General features: G+C 44.2%; 1 long non-coding RNA gene across 1 annotated transcript in view; it reads right to left on the bottom strand.

The window, feature by feature from the left end:
* The window catches only part of LOC143836270 (uncharacterized), a 36,266-nt gene extending 25,474 nt beyond the window's left edge, over positions 1–10,792 (bottom strand). The window contains exons 1-2 of the long non-coding RNA XR_013230561.1: positions 10,316–10,792; positions 7,179–7,273 (exon numbers count right to left, since the gene is read on the bottom strand). This is a non-coding gene — a long non-coding RNA (uncharacterized LOC143836270). The remainder of the gene's footprint in view (positions 1–7,178; positions 7,274–10,315) is intronic.
* Between the last annotated feature and the right edge of the window lie 6,772 nt (positions 10,793–17,564).

The raw sequence follows: 17,564 nt of genomic DNA, 5'->3' as shown, positions 1-17,564 counted from the left end.
TCAAACAGTGAGCTTCCACAACAAGATGGGCATTCAAACCTGGGTCTCCCAGGGCCTACTATGAAGCTCTAACTGGTACACTACACTGGCTTCCATAAGGTGGATTCAAATGGGTAGCCGTGTTGGTCTGAAGTAGCACAATAAAATCAGAGTCCAGAAGCACCTTTAAGACCAACAAAGATTTATTCAAGGCGTGAGCTTTTGAGTGCAAGCACTCTTCCTCAAAGTAAGAACTCCCTAAGTGACAGTGGGAATATATAGCAAAAACTAATTCTCTTACATTAGTAAACTGTGTCACACATCCAAATACACCCATATGATAATTCTTTGCCAAAACAGCCAATAAGTCCCCTGAAATTCAGCTGTAGTTTACAAAAACCTAAGAGAAATAGATTCAAATGGGTAGCCGTGTTGGTCTGAAGTAGCACAATCAAATCAGAGTCCAGTAGCACTTTTAAGAGCAACAAAGATTTATTCAAGGTGTGAGCTTTCGAGTGCAAGCACTCTTCCTCAGTGTTGCCTCCATTTTTAGGATGAATCTGTTTTTAGAAAGAAAGGGTATAAAATATTTAAATAATAAATATGTGAAGGGGGGCCGCAGGGAGAGGAGGGGAGGTTCTCATTAAAATCACTGGGAATGGAAATGAAAGAAAAAACAAAAATACACTTGTAACAAATATAATGAAAACAAAGGTTTTTAAATTTTAAAAAGTGACAACAAAGGTGTTTTTCACATCCTTTGATATGGATCGGCTTACGCTATTTGGCAGGCAAGTAAAATGAGGCTCTGATAAATCTTAGTCCCAGAGCCATCTCCCCCACCCCCGATTTTCCTCTCCACCCCTTGTGCCTGTGATTTCTTACTATTAACAGCTCTGCCATCTTTCTCTGCCTTTCCTTTTACAGAAGCCAGTCCCAGGCAATTAGTTTCTACAATCCCACCAGAGGGCTTACAGATATCAGCTCTCTCAAAGGCAACACCAGTGTTGTTCAAAGCAGCTGTCATGACAGGGAAAGAAAAAAAACAGAAATGAAACTTTTGCCCTACTTGCCTGACAAGCAGAATTATAAAACAAAATTCTATTTCACAACCTTGTTATATTTTTCATCTCTCTTTCTACGAGTGTATGTCATAGACCAGCAATGAGGGCCCTGTTAATTGGCACAGGCTCTATTTATCTCCTCCTTTCATTAGTGCTGGGGAAAGATGGTCTATGCTCTCATTGCTGCTTTATCTATTTACTTCGTTTTCTCCAATGGGGACCCATTTCTTGCTCTTCATTATATCATCACAACAACCCTGCCAGGTAGGTTAGAAAGAGAGAGTAACTGGTCCAAGGTCACCCAGTAATAGGTTTGCCAGGCTCCCATGGTGGAGACAGGAATCAGTCCCCACCAGGCCCTGCCCCTCAACTGCCAATCAGTGGACCAGTGAGGGATTTACCAGTAGAAAGAGGAAGGCCCAGGCCACATAGCCATTGTCACACAGGAAGTGATGTCATCACAGCTGCAACATCTGGGGAAATGCTCTGGAATATGGATAAAACTGTATAGTATAAGCCATTTTTCCCATAAAGTTTTTGTCCAAATACCATAGTGTCACAGTGATGTCACAGCATGATGATGCTACTTCTTGTGCAATGCCAGTATTGTGGCCTGGACTGCCTTCTTTCTCCTGGTAAGTCCTCTCCCATCCCTTGCCAGTTGCCAGGAGGGTCCTGGAAACCCTACCCAGAGAGCTTCCACCATACAATGGGGATTCAAAGCTGCTTCTCCCGAATCCTAGTTTTAATTATTTTAAATAGTATTTATTATATGTTATGAACCACCCTGAGATGGTCTACAAATGTGACAAATGAACAAGCAAAAAGGTTTGCATGCCACTACAAACGCTAGATTATGTTTCTCTTTCCTCCCATTTTCTTACATTTTAAATGGTTTCCTAACATACTACCTTTATTTGTTCGTTTCATTTGCCCTCAGGTTATTTAGATTATTCCTGACCTGCATTGAAGTAATTTGAAAACATGCCACTTAGGATACAACACAGCAGATGGGGAACAGACTGAAAGACAGCTTGGTTAAATAAGAAAGTACATATAGATCTCGATTGGTACAGAGCCCAAAATCGATTTCACTCCTTATCCCATTAAGATAGATAGATAGATTGACTTTATTACCTAGACTTAATCTGATTTGTTGGCACTGAGGGATAAAATTGGCCAGGAAGAGAGATGGGGGGGGGGGGGGGGAAGCAATTCTGTTACTCTCTTGGACTTCTTAGCAACTTTCAGTATCATCATAAACCATGCTTTTCCTCTGATGGGTTGGCTGAAATAGGAATCAGGGAGACGATGCTCCAGTGAGTCTGTTCCAGCAATTTCCAGAGGTGGTGCTGGTGATATAATGCTGTAAATGGGCAGGGCCCTTAAGTCCCATGTCCTTTCATATGAACCTGCTTAGCTATTAAGATAGATCCTGTTAGGTGTGTCATCACTATGAAGTAAAATGGGTAGCCGTGACTGGTGGGTTACCTAGAACAGGGGTAGTCAACTTGTGGTCTGCCAGATGTTCATGGACTACATTTCCCATGAGCCCCTGTCAGCAAACGCTAGCAAGGGTTCATGGGAATTGTAGTCCATGAACATCTGGAGGACCACAGGTTGACTACCCCTGACCTAGAGTAAAGCTTTCTTTGTGGTCACGGCTGATATGTGGAACACCCCACTACCAGAGGTTTATGTTCAGTTTCCAGCTTAAAACATTTCTGTTTTTACAGGCTTTAATGTTTCAGTTCCTAAACTCTCACCTGGCCTCCAGCTCAGCGGATCTGCCACACTTGCCTGTGGCAGTTCCACTGAGCTGGAGGCCAGGTGAGAGGTCACACGTGGACACTGTGCAAAGCTAAAATGATCAATCTAAACAATGACCATGCCTTCATGGTGGAGGCTGGAGAAAGAGGCGCACCAGAGCTCCACCTTGCTACTGATTCCCACAAGCTGACTACTGCAACAGCTGGCTCCTGCAACATCATTGGCCAGTGACAAAAAAGGAGAGTTCCCAAATCAGGCTGGGGAGGAATGAGGATATACCGAGACTGGTGTTAAGGCTGAGCTATCTTTCTCAGGGAGGGTGGCTGGATGTAGCTTTGCAAAATCCCCTGGTGGGGGGCAGGGGGTCCCCTTTTGCCAGCTCCTGCCCCCCAGTCACCAATCAGCTAGCCAGTGGGGGGAAGGAGGAAGAAGCAGTCAGCATTACCCTGGACATGTAAGGAAGGGCAACAAAGGCTGAAAATTGGCTCATCCCTTCCTGCCTTCCCCCTCACAAAGGAATCAGCATTGCTGTCAGATGGTCATGTAGCCTCTGCTTTAAAGCCTCCAAAGAAGGAGAGCCCACACCTCCTGAAGAAGCCTGTTCCACTGAGAAATTGCTCTGACTCACAGGAGGTTCCTCCTAATGTTTAGACACTTTTGATTTAATTCCAATCCACTGGTTCTGGTCCAACCTTCTGGGGCAACAGAAAACAACTGCACTCCATGCTTTAACTGGATAGCCTTTCAAATACTTGAAGATGGCTATCATATCACCTCTCAGTTGTCTCCTCTCCAGGCTAGAGGTACCCAGCTCCTTCAACCTTTCCTAACAGGACTCAGTTTCCAGATCCCTCACCATCTTAATTGTCCTGCTCTGGACACGTTCCAGCTAGTCAATATCATTCTTAAACTGCGGCTCCTCAAGTGGAATACAATACTCCAAGTGAAGTCTAACTTGAGTAGACTAAAGTGATACCATTATAAAGTAATCTTATAATCATTTTGAGAAAGAGAACTGTGCAAGTTGTTCAGACCGCTCTTTGATATTGTGATACTATTAAAGTAATGACAAAGGTTATGGCAATAGCCTCAAAGAAGGGTGTGGAATCTCGCCCACAATAGACAAGGAGCCTGTATTCAGATTTCATTTCTTCTATCTGTCGCAATTTTTGTTATCTCCGTCTTCCTCCAAGTGACTCATAGGAGTATAGATAGTTCCTCCCTCCTCTCTTTCCCCCTCACAACAACCCTTTGAAGTAGGTTAGCTTGAGCAGGTGTGACTGAGCCAAAGTTACCCATTGAGCTCCACCATGTAGCAGGGAATTGAACCTGGGTCTTCCATCCTAGTCCAACTATCCAGCCCTTCCACCACGGTGGCTTTCTTCCTGTGATCCCGCATAACACATCTGATCCCCCTGTGCTCAGGTTCTCTGTCAAAATTACAGCTGGCATGTGTATATTTACTGTCACAACAAGTTCAACTTGGCAATAAGACAAGCCCCCTGGGAAAGAAAGTGTCAAAATGGTAACAGGGATCTGACCCTCAAATAGTCTACTTTCAGAGTCTGGCAGCAGCTAGCTGTCAGTTCAATGGAGCCAGAGTTGAGTGGCCCACTCAGGGCAGGCAAGGCTTCTTTTTGGTCAGTCGCGATTCCAGTTTTGAAGCCAGAAGCGAGGAGGGTAATGTGGATCAGGCAGGAGGTTGAGTTCCAGAGTCAAGCACTGCAGGGGGAAGTCTGAGCCTGACAGCATTCTCTAGCATGCATGTTGCTCGGACTGAGAAGCTAGCTCTGCGGCTGGAACTTCACTGGGCCTTATGAACATAAATGGCTCCTTGGGGGGTAGGGTCAGCTGTCTGGGCTTTCAGTCAAGTGGGATGGTACTAGGGTTGCCAACTCCATGGTGGAAAATTCCTGAAGATTTGGGGTTGGGTCTTGGGAAGGGGTGGAGTTTGGGGCGGGAGCTCAGAAAAATTAGTCTGTCACTCTAGGAGTTTCATTTCCCCTAGACACTATGGTGTACCACACTCTCTGAAACTGCTATTTCATCTAGGAGATGTGATCTAGCCCGGAGATCAGTAGTAATTCTGGGGAATCTCCAGCCCCCTCTTGGAAGTTGGCATCTCTAGCTGGTACTACAGAACGAAGTCTGTTTGTTGCAATCCTCAGTTTTTCACGTACACATACACTTGACATCTTAAAGGAACCCTCAATTATTTTAGCATAATTTGCATAATATTTTTGGAACTCTATTCCATAGTGTATTTTGATAGAATAAGAAATTTAGGTGATAGACAATATTCAGGACCCCGAGATTATTCTATGAGCAAGGTTTTAGTTTAGCTTAGCTTATTTTCCTCACTGCCTTTCTGCCCACATAAACTATCCCCACCAAAATCTCTTATAAAAACAGCAGTAAGCATGTCTATGAAAGCAGCATATCAGAAAATAGAACCATTGAACATGGACATTGGATCAAAACAAAACAAACAAACCAGTAAAATATCTGTACATTAAACTTTAGGCAGTGAGAACAGGTGTAACAAAGGCCCTTCAGAATAAAACATATTAATCTTCTCCAAAGGGACTCAAATAAGGGTTCAAAACACATCTCTTGCTAGTGCATCTGCTTTCCATGTGGAAGGTCCTAGTTTCAAACTCTTGACATCTCCAGTTTAAAACCCTGGTGGTAATCAGTGCAAAAGACTATGGAGAACCACCTACAGTTAGAGTAGACAAAACTGACCTTGATAGACCAATGGTCTGATTTTGTCTAAGGAAGCAATATAGGAACATAGAAGCATATGATCTCAGGACTATTATTCTTATGCAATAAAAGTGCAGGATTCTTGGCCATTATGTGGAAAGATCCCACATAATGACTGAAGCAGTGGCTGGTGATTCCAGGTACCAGTCCCTGACTGCTGTGCTACCTCCATTTCTGCCTCTGCCACCCATCCAAATTCTCCTGTGGATGGGGGCAGCCTTGGAGGACAGGTGGCAGCAGCACGGAAAATGGGGCTCAGCTCTGGGACTTGCCAGCCGCCACTGCCACCACTTGTTCTTCAAGGCTGCCCGCGCTCTCCATCTACTGGCATGCTTCCTGGGGTGGAACTACAGATGTCATGTCCATAGCCACATCCGTTTGAGGGGCCGCGCCAGTAGATGTTTCCACATCAACAAGCCCTACATGGAATTAAGCCATATTCCCTTGCTCAATATCTTGTTTCATTCACTGGACATCTCAGATTGGACTTCACAGGATCTGCTGGTGGAATGAGTTTTGCCAGTCCCTTTCCACAGCATCCTCCAGAGCCTTCCAAATGTTGACCCCCAGGGATCAAGAAACCCTTATGAGCAGCACTGGTGTGCAAAGCAGGAGTTTACAATCAGAGGGAGACCTGGAAATCACACATCCTCTTGTGATGAAAGTGCTGTTGTGTCGTCAAAAGGCTGCACTGGAAGCTTCATTCACCACAGATACCCACTGTCCTAAAGTTCACCAAATTCTTTGTAAAATGTTGTCCTGTGAGGGTTGTGTATGATGGCTAATTTAAACAAATTTTAAACCATGATTTACTTTAGGAACTTTATAATAAGTCCAAGGTTAAAAAGAAGCTATGTTGTTATTCCAGGATAATTTACTACATTAATCCTCCCTCAACTCCCACTCCTATTATCCAAGGCATCTGAACAGTGCTTACCTTTCTTCAGTGTCCTTTAATTCAATCAATCAACCAAACTTTAATGGAATTAATTATAAAAAACAGGGTAACAGTAGATCAGAATAAAATAGCATATTGAAAACCACCCTGAAATTAGATAATCATAATTTTTACACATAAACACACCAGATAGATGAGAATTATCCAATTTGGTGTTGGCAGAGGGCTTTACGTGTCCCTTAACTAATGAACTCGAAGGGCAGATCTAGTCTTTGAGGGATGGCAAAATCTTGCTCACTACTAGTAATTCCGATGAGAATTTAACCTTCCTTTCCTAACAGTCCTATGTTCATCACACATCAGTCATATAAGCTCAACTTCCTTTCAATCATAGTTCTACCAACCTAAATTTCTACTATTTTGTTTCTTAATAAGTTTTGACGCCCTCATCAAATCCAAAGGAGTTTGGAGGGGCGGGGGGGGGGGGGAGAAGCTTCTTTGCTCCACACAGTTGTTATTCTGCCTGTGCATGCAGAAATTACCAGTGACTTTGATTGGTTGATTGAGTCAAAATTGTTCCTAATAGAGGTAATTAGCAAGCAACTTGTGATCCTTAATTGAGATTGATGGGATGCTGTCACGCAGAATTAGTAGTACAATTGACCTACTTTGACAAGCTGTCCCTTCAACACCATGCTCACCTGATAGTTTTTACAAACATATGATGAAATGATGAACAGCTGAATCTTAATGTCTTTGTTCAGGTAAACACACAGCAGTCTTGATGTCGCCCTCTCTGTAAAGCAGATCAACTAATGTTGTTTATTTTTCATATTAGAAAACCTTCAGTAGTCACCTAATGAAAAAGTGAAGGGAAAAATACACAGTGTGCTAAAAGCACAGGCTAATCTAGATTTTCTTAATAGAATAAAGTTTGTCAAATGCATCTTAAGTCCCGTGACCCTGTTGCATCTGTATTTCAGTCATGAGGTGCCTGCAGAAAAATGATGGGAAGACTCAAGTGAAAGCCCTGCAAAACAAAGGAATGGTGTGTCTGATAAAACAAGAAGTCAGTTGTTGGTCACAATTGTGGTCTTTTCCCATCATGACGAACCCACAAAGACCTGAGGCTCCACTCCAGGTTGCAGGCTGCAGAGGTTGCCCTGCCTTTTTCTGCTCCCACATGCGGGAACACTTGGGCCAGTACAACTCCCCCCCCCCCCTCGATTTGTACTCCCACATGGAAGCTGGGGCAGCGACATTCCCAGTGCAGAAACAGTAAAATCTTTAGAAAAAAGTTGTTTACTTAATTATGTTAAGAACCAGATCTATTTCTCTTATAACAGTGCAGTCCTAACCAAATACATCCAACTAAACTCACTGCCTTAGAAAGGTAGCATTCTGCTTCAAATTGCACCATAAATAAATGAATCAAGCTGTCGTAAGTCTGTAATAAGCATAAGATCATAAACCTGAAGCACAAATATATCCACTGCATAACAGCTTTGTAGTGGACTAAACCATTTATGGGAGAGAAGGTGGTATGTTATAGCTTGATTTGATATTTGGATGGGAGACCATTAAGAAGGACTCCGCAGAGGAAGGCAATGGAAAACCATCTTTGCTTCTCACTTGTCTTGAAAGCCCCTTTTTGGGGTAGCCATAAATTGGTTGCAACTTGACGGCACTTATAAATGTACCTAAACCTTTATCTTCAACTCTACTCCATACTGCTTTTTAACTTCATTGTTTCAAGCAGATTACAAAAATATAGAAAAGGCTAAACCCCATTTGAATGGCTGAGGAAATCTTTCACAGATGCATAAAACTTTGCTGCTAAAAGAGTAATAGGTCTGCTATTATCTTCTAATAATAGAGGTCATGTCTCCATATGATTTATACTTCGGAATAAAGGAAGAATTAAAAGATTTCAAGACTCAGAAACATTATTACATTCAAAGGTCACGTGATATTGAGTATCTATATTGCCTGCACCACAGTCTCATACTCTATGGTGTATGCCATTTTAAGATACTTCCCTTGCATAAGGTTAGATGGTAGGGCATTTAGGCACCATCATAAAGGCACACCTATTGCAAGGAAGAGCCAAAGATGACTGGTATAATTGGTGAGCAGGTAACTAACCAGTGCTGATTGGGTGATGTGTGAAAATACCTCTGCAGGTGAAAAGTACTGCATAAGAACCAGGTGACATTATCTCTGCCATAGGGTCATCTTTCCCATTAGCATGAGCTTCCTAAGTGCCATTACCTGTAATTAGCTTCTCTTTGCCTACAGTTGTAATCTCAGATCTGGCTTCCTATTTTTTTTCTTATCTGTGAGTTCTGTGTATTCCTAGTACTCCTAAACAATTCACTGTTCCCAGAACCCAGCCAAACTACCTCTGCCTTTTCAGCCCAATGGTGTTTTTATTTGCCGTAATTCCAACTGCTCCTGCTCCATCATTTCATTTGATAGTCTCTGAATTTCACAAAACTCTAATCTCAGCATGGGCTAAATAGAAAAATCTGAGCCATCCTCCATGCCGCCTTCTCTTTCTTTCTCACAGTAGTGACTTCCCACAAACTAAATAAACAGCCAGTCAATGATGCGCTTGGGAAAATAAAGTTCCTCCAACTGGAGAGCCATCTCCAAAGCCACAACTAGATTTTACCAGGAGAAGCCCTATTGGTTGCTTTTGTCACTTGACCTTGTTGAGCTGGTAGCAGCAATACCCCCTGAAATGACGATACAGAAGCACAGCCTTCCTGTAGCCAGGCTATCATGGTAGTTCACAGGTCCCTGCTGCCAGGAACCCCAGCATAAGACTCCTGATTTCACTCCAACAGAAGTAGCTCTTTCTTTTTTATCCATTCCCACAAATTAAGGAGCCAATGGCCCATCTATGAGACGGGGGAAGAAGTGCAGCCTTGGGAAAAAACCAGTTTGTTTTGCAGCTTCTCAGAACCACGTGATGCGAACTTATGCAGAGCAAGATGTTTGGTCTATCAAGGTCAGTATTGTCTGCTCAGAGTGGCAGCCATTCTCCAGTGTCTCAAGCAGAGGTCTTTTCATATCACCTTATACCTGATCCTGTTCGATAGAGATGCTAGGGATAAAGCATGCAACCTTCTGCATGCAGAGCAAATGTTCTACCACTGAGCCACAGCCCCGCCTCTTCAGTGATACCCAAGGAAAGAAACTGCTAAGCTATATACAACCCCCCCACACCCACACATAAAACCATTACTCAACTATAGTAAGGCGAAACTTTAGACAAGCCCACAAGTACAATTACACGCTCTGCATTTCACTGCCGTACAGCATCAAATGTCATTTGATTAGCCCCACGTCTGTGTGCTAATCATTGCTGGCTACAGGCCTGTTCTCTCAGCTCCAGAATCAGTGTAGCCGGCCCTTCTGGATCCCTGGCAGCTGGCTGATGTGGAGAATGGGGGAGAAGAGACTGCAGCAGAAGTTTGCTGTACATGAGCTGGCAGGGGTGCATGCACAGCCTCGGTCTTTGTGCCATAGGCAAGGTCAGATGCTGCTGAATTAAGTATTTACTCAGCTGCGGGCAACACACAGTTTGTCCCCTCTGATTTGGTTGGTGTTTTTTCTTTCTTTCCTTGACTCATAGATTTCTTTCCAGAGAATGGCCAGGCGACACAAAACTCTCAGAGAAATGAACCTGAGAATCAAGCCAGTTGGACAAAGCCACCTGATCCCCCATCTCCTAGGAAGAAGACAAATATAATATAAAAAGAGCCCCTAGCAAATTCTTCAGCTGCTTTCGGGGGCGAGCCTGTCCCCAAAGCCAAACAACAAATGTACATACCAGTCAATTGAATGTTGGCTGATTCTTGACCCTCTCCTCATACTTCAGGCAGGCTGTCCACCAAGCAGTGCCTAAACCTTCACATACTTATCTGTCTACTCATCACCTACATGAACAAAGGATGAAGGGCTCCACAGCTGGAGACATAAAGACCACTTGAGAGATCTTTTCAGTGTCTCATAGGGACATTCTGTTGCCAACTCTCCATTTTCTTCAACTCTCTTTGATGGCTAGGTCATCCCTCAGGGATCTGGAGTCAGCCCAGAGTAGTCTAGCTGCTAATCCTCAGTAGATGTCAAAGACTAATGCGATATGAGGTGGACTAGAGCAGATTATGGCCCAGGTTTGTATGGTAAGTGCTGTTATTCACAGGTGTATCCTTCTCCGCTGGGTAATTTGTGATGGTTCTTTCCTCCTGTTCTACAGTAATGAAGAACAAGTACACCTTTCGTCTATCAAAGCCAGCTGTAAGGACTTCAGTCCTTGGCCAGAGTGAACGGACTCTGAGATCAGTGAGAAGGCAGCAGATCACCTTGTGAGTACTAATGAGTCTTGGTGTTTAGAAGTCTGCTGTTCCCTGGTTAATTATTAAATAATTCATTATGACTGAACAAAGTGTGTGGCTGATGGCTGAAGGCCCAGGCACTCTCCTCACACACACATTTGTGCACACTCTCTCTCTTCCTCAGGACTGCTGTGTCTCTTTTCACCCAACGCTTTCCTTTCTGTGTGTCATCTCCAAAAGCCAACAGGATGGAACAGATAATGCCAGAAAATAGTTGTGCTTTTGTAAGTCCAGCAGACCAAGAGGTGATTTTTGATGCTGGCTTCCCTGGATGCATAACATCAAACCTAGAATCAGCATGCAGAAGGGGGAAACTGCCCTGTAATAGCACAATCATTGGTATTCTGCACCCAGCCCTCAAATCCCTGTCCATGTTGCTAGGGGCTCTGGCTGAGGCTATTTCATTCTTTGCAATAATCTTTGAACTCTTTTGTTCCTTGCATGGTTACCTCAGAATATACACTGAGACCCCTAGACTGCCTGTCAGGCTGACTTCTCCTCAAGATTTCTGCTTACTATTATTCCTGCATAGCCAGATTGTCATCTTCACAGTCACCCCCCCCCCCTCAAGCTATCTGCATGCACGCCTAGTCCTCCTGTCCCTTTAACCACAGATTTTCTTTTCTCAGTGAATGATGGATGAGACAGGTTCAAATTCAACTTCAGGCTGCCAAGAGCCTTGAATTGTACAAGAGAACATTCTGAAACTGCCTCTCTATTAAGGCCAATTCACACTTGACGTGATAGACATGATTATTGTGCGTACGTACTGAATGTTTCCGAGTGAACAGTCTCAAGTGTGAACGTGAGAGATGTGTCTGTAAACATAATGGAACATGCAGTGGCCCAGCAATGGGGAGCTGGGACTCTTTCAGGCTCCCTGACACGCATCCAGCCTGTGCTTTCAGATGCGCGTCCCCCTTCATATTGTATCGTGTTCCCCATGGCAAAGACTAGCATATGTTTGTCCTCCCCATTTTCAAGGGCCTGATCAGGCCACACCCCGTCCCATGCCTCTGTGCTCAGGGGGGAACTCATCCAGCAAAATGACAGGCCAACAAGCACAGGGCTTTGTGGGGCTCTTCCTGTTTCCTACTGTAGCCTCCATGCTGAGCCTGCCAATCTCTGATTTATTTTTTGTTATTAACATCAGGGACCAGCATGGTGATTTGTAACAGCAATAGCTGTCCAGGATGGGCTGTTTCCCACCACCATTTATTTATGCACTGCACTTCTAGTTGGGAGTGCTAATACGGCTGTGTGTCCCACTCCTGCTCTTCTGCTCTGAATCCTCCTAGGCACTCAGAGGCTCCCAATCTTGGCAGCATGCTGGCAGTTGGGTGAACTCGCAACATTCCAGGCAATGCTATAACCCTGATACTCACATTTGTGATATTTGGGAACAGAGAGAGAGAGAAGAGCTCGTATTGTGTTTTGTTTTGTTTTTTTGCATCCTGCTTTTTTCTACCAGAAGGAGCCTCAAAGTGGCTTACAATTCCCTCCCTTCCTCTCCCCACCACAGACACTCTGTGCAGTATGTGGGGCTGAGAATTAAACCTGGGGGCTTTCCGCACCGGGATCCTTGTAGCAAATTGTTTGCTGAACGAAAAATCGCCATTTAAAATAGTGGAATTCGTCATTATGCATACCTGCCTTTGTAGTGGAATCCAGTTGCGTTTTGTATCGTTTCCCACAGGCTTCTGGTCTCGGCAAAAATCGCTAGAAAGGAAGCGCTATTGCCAAGCTCGTCCCGCCTCTGGCTGTCAAGCAGCCAATGGGTGGCCGTTAGCATGCTCCCAAACAGCCCCTTTCCCTTTAAGAAAGTTAAAAAAAAAACACCCATTGCAACGAATCTGTGTTGATTTGTTGCAACGGAGAGACCCATCCAGCTTGCAGGTGTGTTTGAGCTGTTGTTTCATCGTTGCCACGCTCCCCCCGAGTGAACCCCCCCCTCACGGGCCCGATTTTCGGCCGAAAACAGTGTAAAAAATAAAGGGAAAATACATCAGCAAACGGGCTTCTCTGTTGTTTGTGCTTAGTGACTGTAAAGAGCTTTGGGAAGGGACTGCAGCCGGGGAAGCCTCACTGGGTAAACGAAGGCTTGCTGGTGCGTTGATCTCTGCTTTCTCAGAGAAAAAAAAATGGTGATCGCTTCGCTGGAAGATCAGAGGAGAGAGCCAGGGGGAGGGACTTTGTAGAAACCACAACAATGGTAACGCGCAGAACTTTCCCGCTAGTGTTGCAGATTGGTTGCAGGAGTGTAGCGCTTTCCAGAGGGTGAATCCACTTTTGGAGATTTCCCTGAAAGCGCTACAAGGAAGCGCTTTTTGCGGATCGGTTTCAGGTGTGTGGCAGATTGTCAACGACGTTGTGCATAATGGCAAAACTGTAGTGATTTCAATTGGCAACCATTGTGCGATTTTGAAGGAGTGCGGAAAGCCCCCACGTTCTCCAGATTAGAGGTTGCTGCTCTTAACCACCACACCAAGCTGGCTCGTAACTGGATACGCAGGATAACTTGGACAATAGAGCTCTGACCATCAGTGATTGACAAAGAGCCGTGCACAGAGACATATCTTGTGAGGCACTGCAAAGCACAAGAACTGATGCCTGGATTCTGGAGAAGTCCCCTTTCTTCTTGATGTTTGTGTTTAGCCCTGTGAGTGTGGTGAGGGGTGGGTGGGTGGGGAGGAAGTACGGTAGCATGAAGGGGATAAAGAGGACACTCAAGGACACACTGCTAGGTGACCTTTAAGAACCAAAGGTTTGGATGGGGATTTTGGAGTTCACAGAAAAGATTGTTGCACACTGGGCAGCTTGGGTCCCCCGTTCTGTTGCTTTCTCCCTCTCTCCTGCTGATTTTATCTATTCCAATTTCTGCAGTCAGAATAAATTAGGTAAATTTAGTAGACGTATGCTCTATTTGCATAATTCAGTGGAAGAACGTTATTTCTCATTATTCAGGCCATGTGGCACCCCCACCTGTAGTTACCATAGCGGCTTCTTAACTGATCCTACATCCAAACCAAACTCACTTTTCCCATCAAAGCCCAGCTTTCAGTGCTTCATCCTGATGCTCGTATATAAAGGATATATATGGTATAGAACAGAAAAGGGAAAGGACAATAAAACAGGAGAGGGGGCATGGCTTTGTAATAGGACTTTTGATTTGCATGCAGACTGTCCCAGGTTCAGTCCTTGGCACGTTCAGTCAACAAGATGATGGAGCAGAAGAAGTGAAAGACATCCTGTACCTGAGACACTGGAGAGCTGCTAATACTCAGTCTGGTCCCACAGTCATGAAAAACACTGCTGGAGGGCTCATACAGCTTTGCAGAATAGCAAACATTTTATACCAACATCTGGCAGATCCGAATGCAATTCCAGTTTGTGCCACAGTTTGAGAATCCTCAGAAACTGCAATTTATCCCCCTTGACTTAGAAGGCAATTAATGGTTATCCAATTATTATTATTATTATTATTATTTATTTGATTTGTATGACCGCCACTCTCGGAAACCGGCTCGCGGCGGTTCACAATGTTTTAAAACAAATACAATATATTAACCATTAAAATTCCCCATTAAAACCCCATTAAATGAGGGTTTAAATTTAAATTTAACCCCATTAAACCCCATTAAAACCCCAATGAGGAAGCTCAGGATTCAAGTCTGCTTCCTTCACCATTCTCACTTCCCGTGGTGTTATCACAGATACGACTCAACACTGCCTACTATTTGCCTCTCCTCCCACTCTCCCCTCCATATATTTTTTTTAACCTGATTGTGTTACAATGCAAATTTGCAAAAACAATAGCGTCCATTTTCTGGGAATGCTCCAGAAAGTCAACCGTAAGTCAAAAACAAGGACTCCACATTCACTTCTCCCTCAAGCATCTAAACCCACTTTCCTTTCATGATTTAAGGGGCAGCAGGGCACATCGTAACTTCTGTGCAGATGTGTAATGGCAATCAATGTGCTTTGTCTTCACGCATGCATGGTGACTCAGAGCACATCAACACAAGATTCCCACCCTGCTTGGGTGATTTGTGCCACAGGAATCCAGGGTGCAGTTTTTAAATGTTTGAATGCACAAGTGCATTTTTGCACATGCTCAGACTCCCCCCCCCCCCCAAAAAAAAAGAAGAGGAGCTGACAGGACGGGAGGCAGGATGGCCCAGTCTCCCAACAGAAATGCAAAACACGTGTTGCATTTGGACGTCTGACCAATGACAGAAGATAACCATGGATACAGAATGCCAGGCATAAATCCAGAGTCTACATTTAAAATCTAATGTGGTGAAAACACGGCATCAAATCATAACTGCGGAATCGGCCTCAGAGCAGACAGTACTGAACTTGACAGACCAATGGTCTGACTCAGTATAAGGAAGTCATTCACAGCCATGTCAGTCCAAAAATAAAATTAGCCAAGGACAGATAACTTTTTTTAGAACCAGCCATATGTGAGTGTTTGAGTATACCAGAACTCTTAATCAGACAGGATGCTACAAAAGTAGTCTGAAAGGGGATGGGGAAGAGCAAATGCCTCCGGACACAGTGCTAGGGGGCCTGTTAAAACTCGATTTGTGCCTGAGATGCAGAGCAAGTTCAAATGGAGATGATTTCAGGTGGCTCCAAGAAATCAATTACTCTCCATAGCAAAAACAAACGCTGAGATTTCTTGGATGTCTCTCCAAACCAGCAACACTCAATGCCCATTTTTGGGAGGAGGCACTAAAAATCATTTGGAAGTTATAATATTAACCCAGGAGACAGAATTAAGGTGTTGCGTGAAGTATAGAACTGACTGAAGCCCTCGGAGGTACCGTAGATTTACTTTGTGTTCTATTCTCTTAGTCACATTCTCCGGCTAGATATATTAGGTTCCAGGTTCAGTATATGGCAGCTTCATGAATTCAGGACACCCTTTCCTGTGAGCTTCACCTCTCCAACTGCATCATCTCCAACTGTCAAACAGTTCCACCTCCTTTGCAAATGACTCCATTCGCTCTCCTTCTGATTCTTGGCACCCTGTCCAAATCCTAATTTAGTGATGGAGGCCATTGCAGAAGGCTTGGCCTTGCTCAACTGCATGACATCATCCATGCATTACCAGACCAAGAATGGCTTTTTGCCATGCCCTTATGTGCTGTATTGATCCGTTTATGTAACAGTCAGATCAGACTGACTGATCTGCTTTACTGGAAGATTAGTGATCTTTCCCCCTCTGATTCAGGGTTCCCCCCCCCTATTCAAATGAGAGATTTGAGAGAATCAATGACATTTTCAGATCTACTTTGTAGCTTTCCTACCATAGCCCTTTATTCCAGATCCTTTGGAATTAACATTTGCTCAAATAAAGAAGATGAGCTGTTTTTTTGTACCCCACTTTTTACTACCTGAAGGAGTCTCAAAGTGGTTTACAATCGCTTTCCCTTCCTCTCCTCACAAAAGATGCCCCATGAGGTAGGTGGGGCTGAGAGAGCTCTGAGAGGATTATGACTGGTCCAAAGTCACCCAACTGGCTGGATGTGGAGGAGGAGGAGTGGGGAATTGAACCTTCTTCTCCAGATTAGAGATTAACCAGTACACCTCACTGGCTTTCCATGGAGACCAGTCTCTGCCTGACCTCAGCTTTGAACCCCATTTGCTCAAATATGAGACATGACTTTCCACCATCCTGAGACTGACAGTGCAGTCCTCATCAACTACACCCTTCTAAACTCATTAACTTCAATGGATTTAGAATAGTGGAATCAGTGCTGATGATGCACCTCAGTAGCACATTGGCTTTTCAGGCAGGTTTCTAAATACTGTACTGTATTGTAGGCATGTTATTCTGCTTTCCTTAAAACAAGTCTCTTTTCAGTTTTACATCACTACTCTGCTGGATATTTATACCACCTAAGTCTATAGAATATATGTTCACATGCATTATTGTGCTTATTCCTCTGGTCAACAGGTGTCTTGTGGATGTTAATGAAGGGTGGTTAAGCAACTTCACATTTCTAGATAGGGTGCAGTGATAAGCAGGCTTGGGTGGCATGGGGGTTGGGTTGGATAGTCTCCCTCAGCCTCAGCGCAGGCATAAAACATTGACTAGCTGAAACTCTGCTTGACCCCTGAGTTTCCGACAATTGGTCTCTCTGGTTCTTCTTCTCTCCCCCCTCTCCATTTTATCGGCGAGCTGTAAGCTGCTTGAGCAGCAATCAATGCTGATTATGTGCCTTTGTAGCACATGAGAACGTTATTCTTTCCCCAAATGCTATCAATCAGCTAAATCTGGGCTTATTCCCAAAGTCTTTTTTTTTTTAAGTTTCTAGGTCTCTGTGGCAGAAATCAGAATCACACAGAGATGGAAGAGGGCGATCCAGCCCAGCTCCCACCTTCTTGGCGACTTAAAAACCACACATTCTTGACAGGTGCTTATCCAGTCTCCTCCTAAAAACTTCCAAAAACTAGTACCTGGTGCATCCTGAAGGAAGCAGAAGCCCTTTGTCTATGGAACCTGGAGCTGAGCCAGTCAGGGAGCAAGGACAGAAATTTGATCGTCTTCATGTCACTCCCTGCTCCATGGGCTACATGTCCCTGGATCCAGCTACTGCTGAAGCAATTTGCATTGAAAACTGGGCAAAAGCTTGTTGCTGCAGAGGCTGGGAAGGTCAAGTGGACAGAAGAAGC

Source organism: Paroedura picta, chromosome 4, assembly GCF_049243985.1.
Source record: "Paroedura picta isolate Pp20150507F chromosome 4, Ppicta_v3.0, whole genome shotgun sequence".
NCBI classification, from domain to species: Eukaryota; Metazoa; Chordata; class Lepidosauria; order Squamata; family Gekkonidae; genus Paroedura; species Paroedura picta.
This window is presented reverse-complemented; position numbering and strand designations above follow the sequence as displayed.